Source organism: Schistocerca americana, chromosome 4 (genome assembly GCF_021461395.2).
Source record: "Schistocerca americana isolate TAMUIC-IGC-003095 chromosome 4, iqSchAmer2.1, whole genome shotgun sequence".
Taxonomy (NCBI): Eukaryota; Metazoa; Arthropoda; class Insecta; order Orthoptera; family Acrididae; genus Schistocerca; species Schistocerca americana.
The window spans coordinates 36749092-36762673 of record NC_060122.1 but is presented as its reverse complement, the minus strand read 5'-3'; the positions used below and the strand labels follow the sequence as shown (position 1 = coordinate 36762673).

At 42.2% G+C, this 13582-nt stretch overlaps 1 protein-coding gene across 1 annotated transcript in view; it reads left to right on the top strand.

The window, feature by feature from the left end:
- The window catches only part of LOC124612557 (radial spoke head protein 4 homolog A), a 497314-nt gene that overhangs the window by 301147 nt on the left and 182585 nt on the right, over positions 1-13582 (top strand). The gene's annotated exons all lie outside the window — the stretch shown is intronic.

Below are 13582 nucleotides of genomic sequence, written 5' to 3'. Positions count from 1 at the left end.
ATAATATCTATGTGCAGACCGTACAACTACCACCATCATACCTTTGCAAAAGATCTCGCTAAGAACCCAAGAAAATTGCTAAGTGGGTCTAGGGCTTCTATCCAGACACTAGTTATGGCAGTAGAAGATAGCAAAAGGAAATCCAAAGTTTTAAATTTAACATTTAATAAATCGTTCTTGCAGGAGAATCGTACAAACATACCATCATTTGACTGTCACATAGACTCCCAGAAGGACAACATAGTAATAGATATCTGTGGCACAGGGATACAACTGAAAGCATTGAAAGCAAATAAGTTGCCAGGTCTGGATGGTATCCTAATTCACTTTATAAAGAGTACTCTACAGTATTGGCCCCTTACTTACACCCAAACCTCCAGATGTCAGACACTCAGATTGGTTCCAAATGTTGTATGTTGATAGAATATGAACCAAAACATTGATTTAGTTTTTGCTGTGTATTGTGGTCCAGCAGAATATTCATAAATGGTAATTGAAAGTAACACCAGAACTACAGAGCACAGGAAGGGCATATCTGTGAATAAATGTGTTGAAGATATTGCGTGGGTGAGATGATAGAGTGTGAGGACGTCACACTAAGGTCCTGCAAACAAATCCCACTGATGACTTCCTTTTTATAAGGTAGAACATTTTCCTGTCATTTAAAAGATTTTTCAGAGTTTGTAGCAATATTCTTTTGGCAGTCTTATTTTGCTACGTTAGTTGAAAGTAGCAAACCTATAGAGTATATTTATATAGACATAGTGTTCTGTCACACATGTCTGACAGAACACCACACCTTTCTATACAGATGTACTCTATAGGTTTACTAGTTTCAACCAATGAAGCTAAACCATAGTGCCAAAAGAACATTGCTACAAACTCCGAAAAGTTCTATTACATGCAGGAAAATGTTCTCCCATATAACAGTTTCAAACATGTTTTTGTTGTGGTCTTCAGTCCTGAGACTGATTTGATGCAGCTCTCCATGCTAATCTATCCTGTGCAAGCTCCTTCATCTACCAGTACCTACTGAAACCTACATCCTTCTGAATCTGCTTAGTGTATTCATCTCTTGGTCTCCCTCTACGATTTTTACCCTCCACGCTGCCCTCCAATGGTAAATTTGTGATCCCTTGATGCCTCAGGACATGTCCTACCAACTGATCCCTTCTTCTAGTCAAGTTGTGCCACGAACTTCTCTTCTCCCCAATCCTATTCAATACCTTCTCATTAGTTACGTGATCTACCCACCTATTCTTCAACATTCTTCTGTAGCACCACGTTTCGAAAGCTTCTATTCTCTTCTTGTCCAAACTATTTATTGTCCATGTTTCACTTCCATACATGGCTACACTCCATACAAATACGTTCAGAAACGACTTCCTGACACTTAAATCTATACTCGATGCTAACAAATTTCTCTTCTTCAGAAACGCTTTCCTTGCCATTGCCAGTCTACCTTTTATATCTTCTCTACTTCGACCATCATCAGTTATTTTGCTCCCCAAATAGCAAAACTCCTTTACTACTTTAAGTGTCTCATTTCCTAATCTAATTCCCTCAGCATCACCCGACTTAATTCGACTACATTCCATTATCCTTGTTTTACTTTTGTTGATGTATATCCTCCTTTCAAGACACTGTCCATTCCGTTCAACTGCTCTTCCAAGTCCTTTGCTGTCTCTGACAGAATTAGTTTCAAACATAAACAGTTAAAAAAAATTGTTATCATGGGGATTTGATCGCAGAACCTTTATTGTGATAACCTCACACTCTACCAACTCACCCATGTGAGATCTTCAATGCATCTATTCAAAGATACACTTTTCCTGTGCTCTCTAGTTCTGGTGTTACTTTTAATTACTGTTTATGCATATTCTACAGGACAGCATCACACAGCATCAACTAAATTTGTATTTTGGTTGATACTCTATTGAAATACAAAGTTTGGTACCAGTTTGAGTGTCTGACATCTGGAGGTTTGGGTGTTAGCTTGCACTTATTGCAAGTCTCTCGTCCAGTGCAAAGCCCCAAGTGACTGGAAAAAACCACAGTTGAGTCCTGTACATAAGAAAGATAAAAAAATTGGACACAAAAAACTACACACCATTATCCTTAACATTGATTTTCTGCAGAATTCTTGAATGTATTCTTAGTTCAAATATAATAAATTTCCTTGACACAGAAAAACTTCTGTCCACAAATCACACAGTTTTAGAAACCATTGCTCATTTGAAACTCAGCTTACCCTTTTGTCACATGATATATGGATGAAGGGCAACAGGCAGATTCCATATTTCTAGAATTCCAAGAAGTATTTGTTTCTATGCCCATTGCAGGCTTTTAATGAAGGTACGAGCATATGGAATAAGTTCACAGATACGTGAGTGGCTCAAAGACTTCTTAAGTAATAGAACCCAGTATGTTGTCCTTGAGGCAAGTGTTCACCAGAGACAACAGCATTGTCAGGAGTGTCCCAGGGAAATGTGATAGGACCGTTATTATTTTCTATATATATAATTGTTCTGGCAGACAGAGTGGGCAGCTATCGGCTGTGGTATATGGGAAGGTGTCAAAGATGAGTGACTATAAGGTGATAAAAGATGACATATAAAACTTCTAGTTGATGTGATGATGGTAGCTAGCTCAAAATGTACAAAAATGTAGGTTAATGTGAGAGAGAAGGCAAAACATACTCGTAATGTTTGGATACAGCATTAGTAGTGTCCTACTTGAAACAGTCACATTGCTTAAATATCTTAGCATAATGTTGTAGAGCCACAAGTATGTAGGGATTGTAATTGAGATGGTGAAGGATCAACTTCTGGTTATTGAGAGAATTTTGGGAGGGTGTGGTTCATCTGTAAAGGAGACAGCATGTTAGATGCTAGTGCAAACTATTATTGAATACTGCTTTAATAACTGGGATTCACATTAGGTCAGGTTAAAGGAAGACATTGAAGCAATTCAGAGGCACACCAGTAAATTTGCTACTGGTAGGCAATGTCCTTTTTAAGGAACACTACTGAGAAAATTTGGGGAACCAGCATCTGAAGGTGACTGGGACTACAAGGATAAGATACAAGTCATTAGGGAATGTGTGGAGGAATACAGATAGTCACTTTCCCCTTGCTCTATTTCCAAATGTAACAGGAAAGAAAATGACTAGTAATGGTACCTCTCCACCACACACCATGTGGTAGCTTTCGAGGTATTTGTGTAGGTGTAGATGTGCATATACAGAGAAGTCTGAATGGTCAGAGGTTTTTTTGGCTCTGTGAGCAAGTGTGACAGAGGTGCAAAAGAAACTGAACTGCCAGATGCTTGATGATATATGGTACACAAAGTGTGGTGTCACCACCAGACACCACACTTGCTAGGTGGTAGCCTTTAAATCGGCCGCGGTCCGTTAGTATACGTTGGACCCGCGTGTCGCCACTATCAGAGATTGCAGACCGAGGGCCGCCACACAGCAGGTCTAGAGAGATTTCCTAGCACTCGCCCCAGTTGTACAACTGACTTTGCTAGCGATGGTTCACTGACAAAATACGTTCTCATTTGCCGAGACGATAGTCAGCATAGCCTTCAGCTACGTCATTTGCTATGACCTAGCAAGGCGCCATTATCAGTTGCTATTGATATTGTAAATGCTGTACAGACAAGAGCTACGTTCAACATTAATGGATTAAAGTTAAGTATTCCACCATCTATGTCCGTTTTTCTAAGTTCTAATTTCCTTGTCCTGTTCCAGACCTCACGCCAGCCTGCGTGAGCTGAAACGCGTGCCTTTCGGCTTCCTCTAAATTTAGTGGGTTGGTCTCCTGCCAATCCACAACACAAAGTATACCAAGAAAGCCTACTTACAAAGTTTCAAGCACAAGCATTAAGTGGCAGATAAATGATTATGCTACAGCACCTTACATCTCACTCCTGTATAGATAGCAAGGATGGAAGTAGAATAATTAATGCTTGCACAGAGGCATTTAAAAACTCTTTCCTCACTCCATAAGTGAGTAGAACAGAAGAAGCCCTAATAAATGGTACAATGGGAAGTACCCTCTGCCAAGCACTTCACAGGGGTGTGCAAACTATGGATTTAGATGTGGAAGGGATTGTCAACATTTGTTGCCAGAGTACCATTTATTCTTAAAGCTCACTGCTCTTTGTCATCTCTACTTTCACCAAATTCCTCTGTAACTGCAGTCCATTTTGTCTTTATGTTGTTGCCTGATGTTACTATTCTTTTCTCATAATGCATTTGTTTCAATGTCTAGAGTGCTCTCTTTGATACTCTCCAGTACTTCTTGTAATGAGGTACCGTGTCAGTTCAGTCCCTCCTTCCTCTCCCCCCACACACACCACACATCTTTATTCTTTGAACAAACCATAGTTTTTTATAGACTTTGGTCTAATGTGATTAATGTTTTGGGGAAAATGGTAGTCAAGTAAGGGAAGAACATTTAATAATTGTGTTTTTTCCTCACAGTCATAAACTTATTTCCAATTAAGCATTTTCATAAAATGCTGCCAAGCTTGTTTGTGTGTTTTGTCTTAAAATCCAGACCATTTGAGAAGAACAGGCTTCATTTGTAAGTTAATAAGATCTCTATATATTTAACTCCTTCTTTGAGAAAGTGCACAGTTTTTAGGATTCTTTCCACGTTGTTTGTTGTTGGTCACATTGTTCACCACAACAACTAAGTGTTTGTGTCTCTCTTTCCATATGATGTGATCCATGCCCTTATGACATCCGTGATTACAAACATGGTATATTACTTAATTTTATGATCATTTGTTCCAGTGTCAAAGTTTATATAATTAAACAGTGTGTTGATGTTGCAAGCAACTGTTATTTAAGAATATGTATTGACATTATTGCCTTGTATTTAGATATATGATGTGATGTGTTGTACTGGATAGCTATAATTAAATTTCCACTATTTGAACCTGTGCAGATGGAAAACTATTTACTGTATGGGTACTTAGCTTTATAGGAATGATGTTCGGACCATGTGGTACAGGATTTCCATTGTTAGTAGTGTTAGTGTTAGGGCTTGCATTAGGCACAGGTACTGGTACAGCACTGTAACGTCGAAACAAAAGCACCAGTTTGCATTGCAGTTGCTGACAATCAATTTGGGTCTGGATAAGATGAGCAGGGCTTTACTCGTAAGGTTGTTTTATCAAAACAACAGAAATAATTCTGTTGTTCTTCACAGATATTGATGAATTAAAGGAATATGAAGAGGTCCTCTTTCCACACTGGGATTGAAGAACATTAGTCAGAAATTCAAATTAACTTGCGATTTAGCAGTACGTGAGCTGTCTCGCAGTAACTTTATATGGTCCACCATTCAAAAGTGGTATGAACAATTGTGAAATGGTATCCATACAAACTTACAGGCTGTTTTGGATGCAGATGCTCATCACAATGAGCAACATTTGTAACCTAGAATGTAAACACAGCACACAAATAACAAATGTTACCTTCTCTTGCTGAAATTAAAATGTGTTTCTTTCAGTGGTTTATTCTTCTGTTTTCTGCACATCGTTACAAATGTTTCCACAAAGTTGCATTATCCTGTAATCACTTGATTTCCATAGGATCCCTCTCAAGTAGCAAAAGTTCAACTTAACCACTGCCTGACAAAGAGAGTTAAGCACCCAGGGGATATGGTCGGATGTCAGTGTAACTTTGAACACATATACAACATTGGCAGGTCTGTAAATTATTTGAGCTGCAATTCTCTGTGACAAGTAAAACAGTAGTATTAGTGTTCCTCATGCTTACATTTGTTACCAGCCCTGGTAGGGCATATAAGGAATGTGAACAGCACTGGATATTGAACGATCACCGTAAAGGACACAGAGAAGCCATGTACTCATTAGAGGCAGGGTTATCAGCACCCTACAGAGTTCAAAAGAGGTCTTATTTCAGATCTCCATTTGGTCAGCTGATCAAATTGGGCAATATCCAATCTGTTGGCTGTGACAGTGGTCTGATGTTGGAATGGTGGGAACATTAGGGTAGGCATATTTGTCATTAAGGTCCTGGTCAACCGTGTCTGACCTACACACTAGAGGAATGCATATCGTGCACCACGCATGTCGTAAGCCCTTCATGTTGGCACCTGCCATCTGAGAACGAGTAATGAAGTCCGTGCAACATTCTGTGTCATTCTGCACCACCGGTTTGAGACTAGTGGCAGTCTAATGAGGGAATTACTGTGCTGTGTATAGGCTGCCATTAACATCCCGACATGAAGAGCTGCATTTGGATGGAGCCACGACCGGGAAGCATGTTCAGTGATTGATCATGGTTCTGCTCTACCCTAGGGACCATCGGCACATACAGTGGTGACCATGCAGTGGGCCTAATTCTTCCAATGATGTGGATGAGCACACCAGTGTAAATCTTGGTGTCAAGATGTGGGGAGCTATTGGGTATGACTTCAGGTCACAGCTGGTTGTGATGTAGGGAACTCTGATGGCGCAGTGGTGTGTCGTGTATCCTCACGTGTTGCTCTCATGTGACAGTTTCGTGGTGCCATTTTTCAGTGGAACAGTGCCCATCCACACACAGTACATGTCTCTGCAACCTAGTTGCCTGATGTCGAGGTACTCCCACGACAAGCTATATCCCTGAATAAGACCGCACTAGAATATATGTGGGACCAGCTCAGATGTCAGTTCTGAACCAGTACCAGTGTCCAGGATATCAAGGACCAGTTATAACAGTTGTGTGTCAGCTGGCCACATTTTGTAAATTCAAACTGATTTTGTAATCAGTAAAATAACATCACTTACCGTCACAAATCATGAAGTTTCAATTTGTTTCCTCCTTCCCATCTGGATGCTTCAGGTGTCTTTTTTTTCCATCTCTCTCTCTCTCCAGGCTGCTTATGTGCAGATTGTGTTCCTCGGTCTCTTTGTAAATTTAGTAAGTGATCCAAGAATAGTTGTTGTCTCTTTCAGCATACTATATAAACACAATTGCCAAGAAGGCATTTAATAATAAGAAGAGGTCTCTATGTGAGCGCATGGACAGGGACCTGAGGAAGAGATGGGTGAAATGCTTTATATGGAACATCGCATTATATGGACGTGAGATATGGACACTGAGGAAAGAGGGAGGAGAAAGAAAAGAAGCATTTGAGATGTGGTTTTGGAAGAGGTTGGAACGGATGAAGTGGGTAGACAAAGTGACAATTGAGGAGGTGCTGAAAAGAATGGGTATAGAGAGAGAAATTCTAAAGGTAATGAGGAAGAGGAAACAAAGGTGGCTTGGACGTCGCTTGACAAGTGATTGTTTACTGACGGATGTTCTGGAGGGAACAGTAAATGGCAGAAGAAGAAGACAAAGAAGATACCAGATGGTGTATAGTATAAGGATAGGAAACAGTTACGAGAAAATGAAAAGGACAGAAAATGACAAGAGTGTATGGAGAGCTACATGTGGAGATCTGCCCTAGGGCAGAAGACTGATGATGATGATGATTATGATTATGAAGATATGAACACATTGATAATTGGAACTGCATTTTGATTTTACACTTTCCAGAGTCTTAACTATTTTATATGACTATTTTTCTTGAGTCATCACTCTGAATCACATTTCCTTAAGTTTACATCTTTTACCTGTTAGTATCGTCCCTATTTATACTTTTTTTTACACCTCCTAGAGCAAAAAAATTATTTTAGGATTTTGAGGTTGAACACCGGACAGGCATTGCATTAATATTCAAGTTATGTAGGTTAATACTGCATTTTCTGACTGTAGTAAAAGTCTTAATAAGACTTAATAAGATTTTCACTACAGTCACAAAAGACAGTATTTTAGAATAGAATAGAATAGAATAGTTATAATTGAGGGAAACATTCCACGTAGGAAAAATATATCTAAAAACAAAGATGATGTGACTTACCAAATGAAAGTGCTGGCAGATCGACAGACACACAAACAAACACAAACATACACACAAAATTCAAGCTTTCGCAACAAACTGTTGCCTCATCAGGAAAGAGGGAAGGAGAGGGAAAGACGAAAGGATGTGAGTTTTAAGGGAGAGGGTAAGGAGTCATTCCAATCCCGGGAGCAGAAAGACTTACCTTACGGGGAAAAAAGGACGGGTATACACTCGCGCACACACACACATATCCGTCCACACATATACAGACACAAGCAGACATATTTAAAGACAAAGAGTTTGGGCAGAGATGTCAGTCGAGGCAGAAGTGCAGAGGCAAAGATGTTGTTGAATGACAGGTGAGGTATGAGTGGCGGCAACTTGAAATTAGCAGAGATTGAGGCCTGGTGGATAATGGGAAGAGAGGATATATTGAAGAGCAAGTTCCCATCTCCGGAGTTCGGATAGGTTGGTATTAGTGGGAAGTATCCAGATAACCCGGACGGTGTAACACTGTGCCAAGATGTACTGGCCGTGCACCAAGGCATGTTTAGCCACAGGGTGATCCTCATTACCAACAAACACTGTCTGCCTGTGTCCATTCATGCGAATGGACAGTTTGTTGCTGGTCATTCCCACATAGAATGCGTCACAGTATAGGCAGGTCAGTTGGTAGATCATGTGGGTGCTTTCACACGCGGCTCTGCCTTTGATCGTGTACACCTTCCGGGTTACAGGACTGGAGTAGGTGGTGGTGGGAGGGTGCATGGGACAGGTTTTACACCGGGGGCGGTTACAAGGGTAGGAGACAGAGGGTAGGGAAGGTGGTTTGGGGATTTCATAGGGATGAACTAAGAGGTTACGAAGGTTAGGTGGACGGCGGAAAGACACTCTTGGTGGAGTGGGGAGGATTTCATGAAGGATGGATCTCATTTCAGGGCAGGATTTGAGGAAGTCGTATCCCTGCTGGAGAGCCACATTCAGAATCTGATCCAGTCCCGGAAAGTATCCTGTCACAAGTGGGGCACTTTTGTGGTTCTTCTGTGGGAGGTTTTGGGTTTGAGAGGATGAGGAAGTGGCTCTGGTTATTTGCTTCTGTACCAGGTTGGGAGGGTAGTTGCGGGATGCGAAAGCTGTTGTCAGGTTGTTGGTGTAATGGTTCAGGGATTCCGGACTGGAGCAGATTCGTTTGCCACGAAGACCTAGGCTGTAGGGAAGGGACCGTTTGATGTGGAATGGGTGGCAGCTGTCGTAATGGAGGTACTGTTGCTTGTTGGTGGGTTTGATGTGGACGGACGTGTGAAGGTGGCCATTGGACAGGTGGAGGTCAACATGAAGGAAAGTGGCATGGGATTTGGAGTAGGACCAGGTGAATCTGATGGAACCAAAGGAGTTAAGGTTGGAGAGGAAATTCTGGAGTTCTTCTTCACTGTGAGTCCAGATCATGAAGATCTCATCAATAAATCTGTACCAAACTTTGGGTTGGCAGGCCTGGGTAACCAAGAAGGCTTCCTCTAAGCGACCCATGAATAGGTTGGCGTACGAGGGGGCCATCCTGGTACCCATGGCTGTTCCCTTTAATTGTTGGTATGTCTGGCCTTCAAAAGTGAAGAAGTTGTGGGTCAGGATGAAGCTGGCTAAGGTAATGAGGAAAGAGGTTTTAGGTAGGGTGGCAGGTTATCAGCGTGAAAGGAAGTGCTCCATCGCAGCGAGGCCCTGGACATGCGGGATATTTGTGTACAAGGAAGTGGCATCAATGGTTACAAGGATGGTTTCTGGGGGTAACGGATTGGGTAAGGATTCCAGGCGTTCGAGAAAGTGGTTGGTGTCTTTGATGAAGGATGGGAGACTGCACGTAATGGGTTGAAGGTGTTGATCTACGTAGGGAGAGATACGTTCTGTGGGGGCTTGGTAACCAGCTACAATGGGGCGGCCGGGATGATTGGGTTTGTGAATTTTAGGAAGAAGGTAGAAGGTAGGGGTGCGGGGTGTCGGTGGGGTCAGGAGGTTGATGGAGTCAGGTGAAAGGTTTTGTAGGGGGCCTAAGGTTCTGAGGATTCCTTGAAGCTCTGCCTGGACAACAGGAATGGGATTACCTTGGCAAACTTTGTATGTGGTGTTGTCTGAAAGCTGACGCAGTCCCTCAGCCACATACTCCCGACGATCAAGTACCACGGTCGTGGAACCCTTGTCCGCCGGAAGAATGACGATGGACCGGTCAGCCTTCAGATCACGGATAGCCTGGGCTTCAGCAGTGGTGATGTTGGGAGTAGGATTAAGGTTTTTTAAGAAGGATTGAGAGGCAAGGCTGGAAGTCAGAAATTCCTGGAAGGTTTGGAGAGTGTGATTTTGAGGTAGAGGAGGTGGGTCCCTCTGTGACGGAGGACGGAACTGTTCCAGGCAGGGTTCAATTTGGTTAGTGTCTTGGGGAGTTGGATCATTAGGGGTAGGATTAGGATCATTTTTCTTCGTGGCAAAGTGATACTTCCAGCAGAGAATACGAGTGTAGGACAGTAAATCTTTTCCATCTTTACCAGTAGTCTCACTTTGTTTTCACCTTCCCCTTTTTACCGTAATACAATTTTATCCCGCCTATATATACTCAATAACACGTAACCCACTTCCAAACCATAACCAAAAAAATTTTAATTTTCCGCTTTCAACACTACCACTGCTATAAAATCCACCGTTTCTAGTTCAATAACAGCTGCTTTCAGGTATTAAACAACCATTTCGGCTAGTTCTAATAACTTTCACTTTATTTCCACTTCCGTTTTTCGCACATCACTGATCATTTTTAGCCGCTCCCCACAGGTTTTAACTTCATTATTTCTTCGTCAGACAATTGTTAGCCCCATTTTCGTAATCTTTCACCACAACACCACTCCTTTTAATACATTTACACGTTTTTTCGAAATTTTCCCGAATTTCTCCGTCCTGTAACGTGTTTTAGCGGCAACACAACCACCTAACCTTCATGCACATCGCTGTCTACTAACCCAAGTTCACCACAGGATCAACTTAACCAACACTTTTTCGCCTTTTTTCATACCAGATCTCCAGTTACTTTCTAGTTCACCCTTATCTCTCCCCATATATTTTTATCTTTCATTTCAACCTCATGTTACACTTTTCCACCTTCTAATACCATGTCACCCTCACAACACCCCCACAACGACCCCATTAAGTTTTATTTACATTCCCTCCGCAAACATGCCTTCACCCTAGCCAGATTACGCTCCCATATATTATTTTCTCAGGCTTGTCTGACATTTGGCATAACCCCCAAAGGCCTCACACTTAAAGTTCCCATCTCTGGCTGCAACCCTTCTTTCCATCAGTCCCTATACCAGTTCCAAACTGAACAATCCATTGCCCTCACCCACCTAATCCTTCACCTACACATCAACTCAGCCAATGAACACACCCGTCAACTCCTATCCTTAATAAAAGTCCTCAATCTTTCCTCTCCCACATCCACACCGGCTATTCAGAGCATCCTCCTACAGGCCAACCGCAAATTAGAACAGCGTGCCACCCTTCACCTCAAAAAACTATCCAATCTCCTGGTTTCCCACCTCCGGAAAGACAACTCACTCACCCTTCACAACCTTTCCAGCAAACACCAACCACCTCTCATTGCACACAAACCCAGTCTCTCCCATCTCCTCAGTCTCCCACTTCCAGCTCCATTCCCTCCAAAACCTCAAAATTCCAATCAACACAATCTGGCACCACAACACCCTAAATCAGTAATTAACCTTTCCTCCAAACCTCTCTCCCAATCCGAAACCTCTGTCCTATCCAAAGGCCTCACTTTCAGCCCCACTCCCAGATTCAACCAAACAGCCCTCGTCAAAGATTTACTGTCCTACACTCGTACTCTCTGCTGGAAGTATCACTTTTCCATGAAGAAAAATGATCCTACTCCTACCCCTAATGATCCAACTCCCCAAGACACTATCCAAGTTGAACCCTGCCTGGAACAGTTCCGTCCTCCGTCACAGCGGGACCCACCTCCTCTTCCTCAAAATCACACTCTCCAAACCTTCCAGGAATTTCTGACTTCCAGCCTTGCCTCTCAATCCTTCTTAAAAAACCTTAATCCTACTCCCAACATCACCACTGCTGAAGCCCAGGCTATCCGTGATCTGAAGGCTGACCGGTCCATCGTCATTCTTCCGGTGGACAAGGGTTCCACGACCGTGGTACTTGATCATCAGGAGTATGTGGCTGAGGGACTGCGTCAGCTTTCAGACAACACCACACACAAAGTTTGCCAAGGTAATCCCATTCCTGTTGTCCAGGCAGAGCTTCAAGAATCCTCAGAATCTTAGGCCTCCTGCAAAACCTTTCACCTGACTCCATCAACCTCCTGACCCCACCGACACCCCGCACTTCTACCTTCCTCCTAAAATTCACAAACTCATCATCCCGGCCGCCCCATTGTAGCTGGTTACCAAGCCCCCACAGAACGTATCTCTGCCTATGTAGATCAACACCTTCAACCCATTACATGCAGTCTCCCATCCTTCATCAAAGACACCAACCACTTTCTCGAACGCCTGGAATCCTTACCCAATCCGTTACCCCCAGAAACCATCCTTGTAACCATTGATGCCACTTCCTTATACACAAATATCCCGCACGTCCAGGGCCTCGCTGTGATGGAGCACTTCCTTTCACGCCGATCACCTGCCACCCTACCTAAAACCTCTTTCCTCATTACCTTAGCCAGCTTCATCCTGACCCACAACTTCTTCACTTTTGAAGGCCAGACATATCAACAATTAAAGGGAACAGCCGTGGGTACCAGGATGGCCCCTTCGTGCTCTTCAATATATCCTCTCTTCCTGTTATCCACCAGGCCTCAATCTCCGATAATTCCAAGTTGCCGCCACTCATACCTCACTGTTATTCAACATCTTTGCCTCTGCACTTCTGCCTCGACTGACGTCTCTGCCCAAACTCTTTGTCTTTAAATATGTCTGCTTGTGTCTGTATATGTGTGGATGGATATGTGTGTGTGTGCGCGAGTGTATACCAGTCCTTTTTTCCCCGTAAGGTAAGTCTTTCCGCTCCCGGGATTGGAATGACTCCTTACCCTCTCCCTTAAAACCCACATCCTTTCGTCTTTCCCGCTCCTTCCCTCTTTCCTGATGAGGCAACAGTTTGTTGCGAAAGCTTGAATTTTGTGTGTATGTTTGTGTTTGTTTGTGTGTCTGTCGACCTGCCAGCACTTTCATTTGGTAAGTCACATCATCTTTGTTTTTAGATATATAGAATAGAATAGAATATTTTTATTAGCCTTTCAGTATTTTTCATACAATTGACTTCGTCAAAGTTTACAGAGGGTTTTAGTTTCAGTACGATATCAAATAGTTACAGAAAGGGGAGAAAAGGATCTAAAGACCTTTTCTTCAGCAGTATGTAAAACAATGTTTTATACAATAATTAAATACATACATAAGAAAAGAATCACAGTAAATAACTAGCTTATATAATATCAAAACATTTTCTTCATAACTTAGATAAAACATATATTTTGATGATTAGTTTCTAAGAATTCTTCAGTTGTATAGAATTCGTTGTTTTTTAGCCAGGTTTGCAATGTATTCTTATATTTATTTAGTGGTACTGTACGAGCTGAGCATGGTAACTTATTGAAAAAT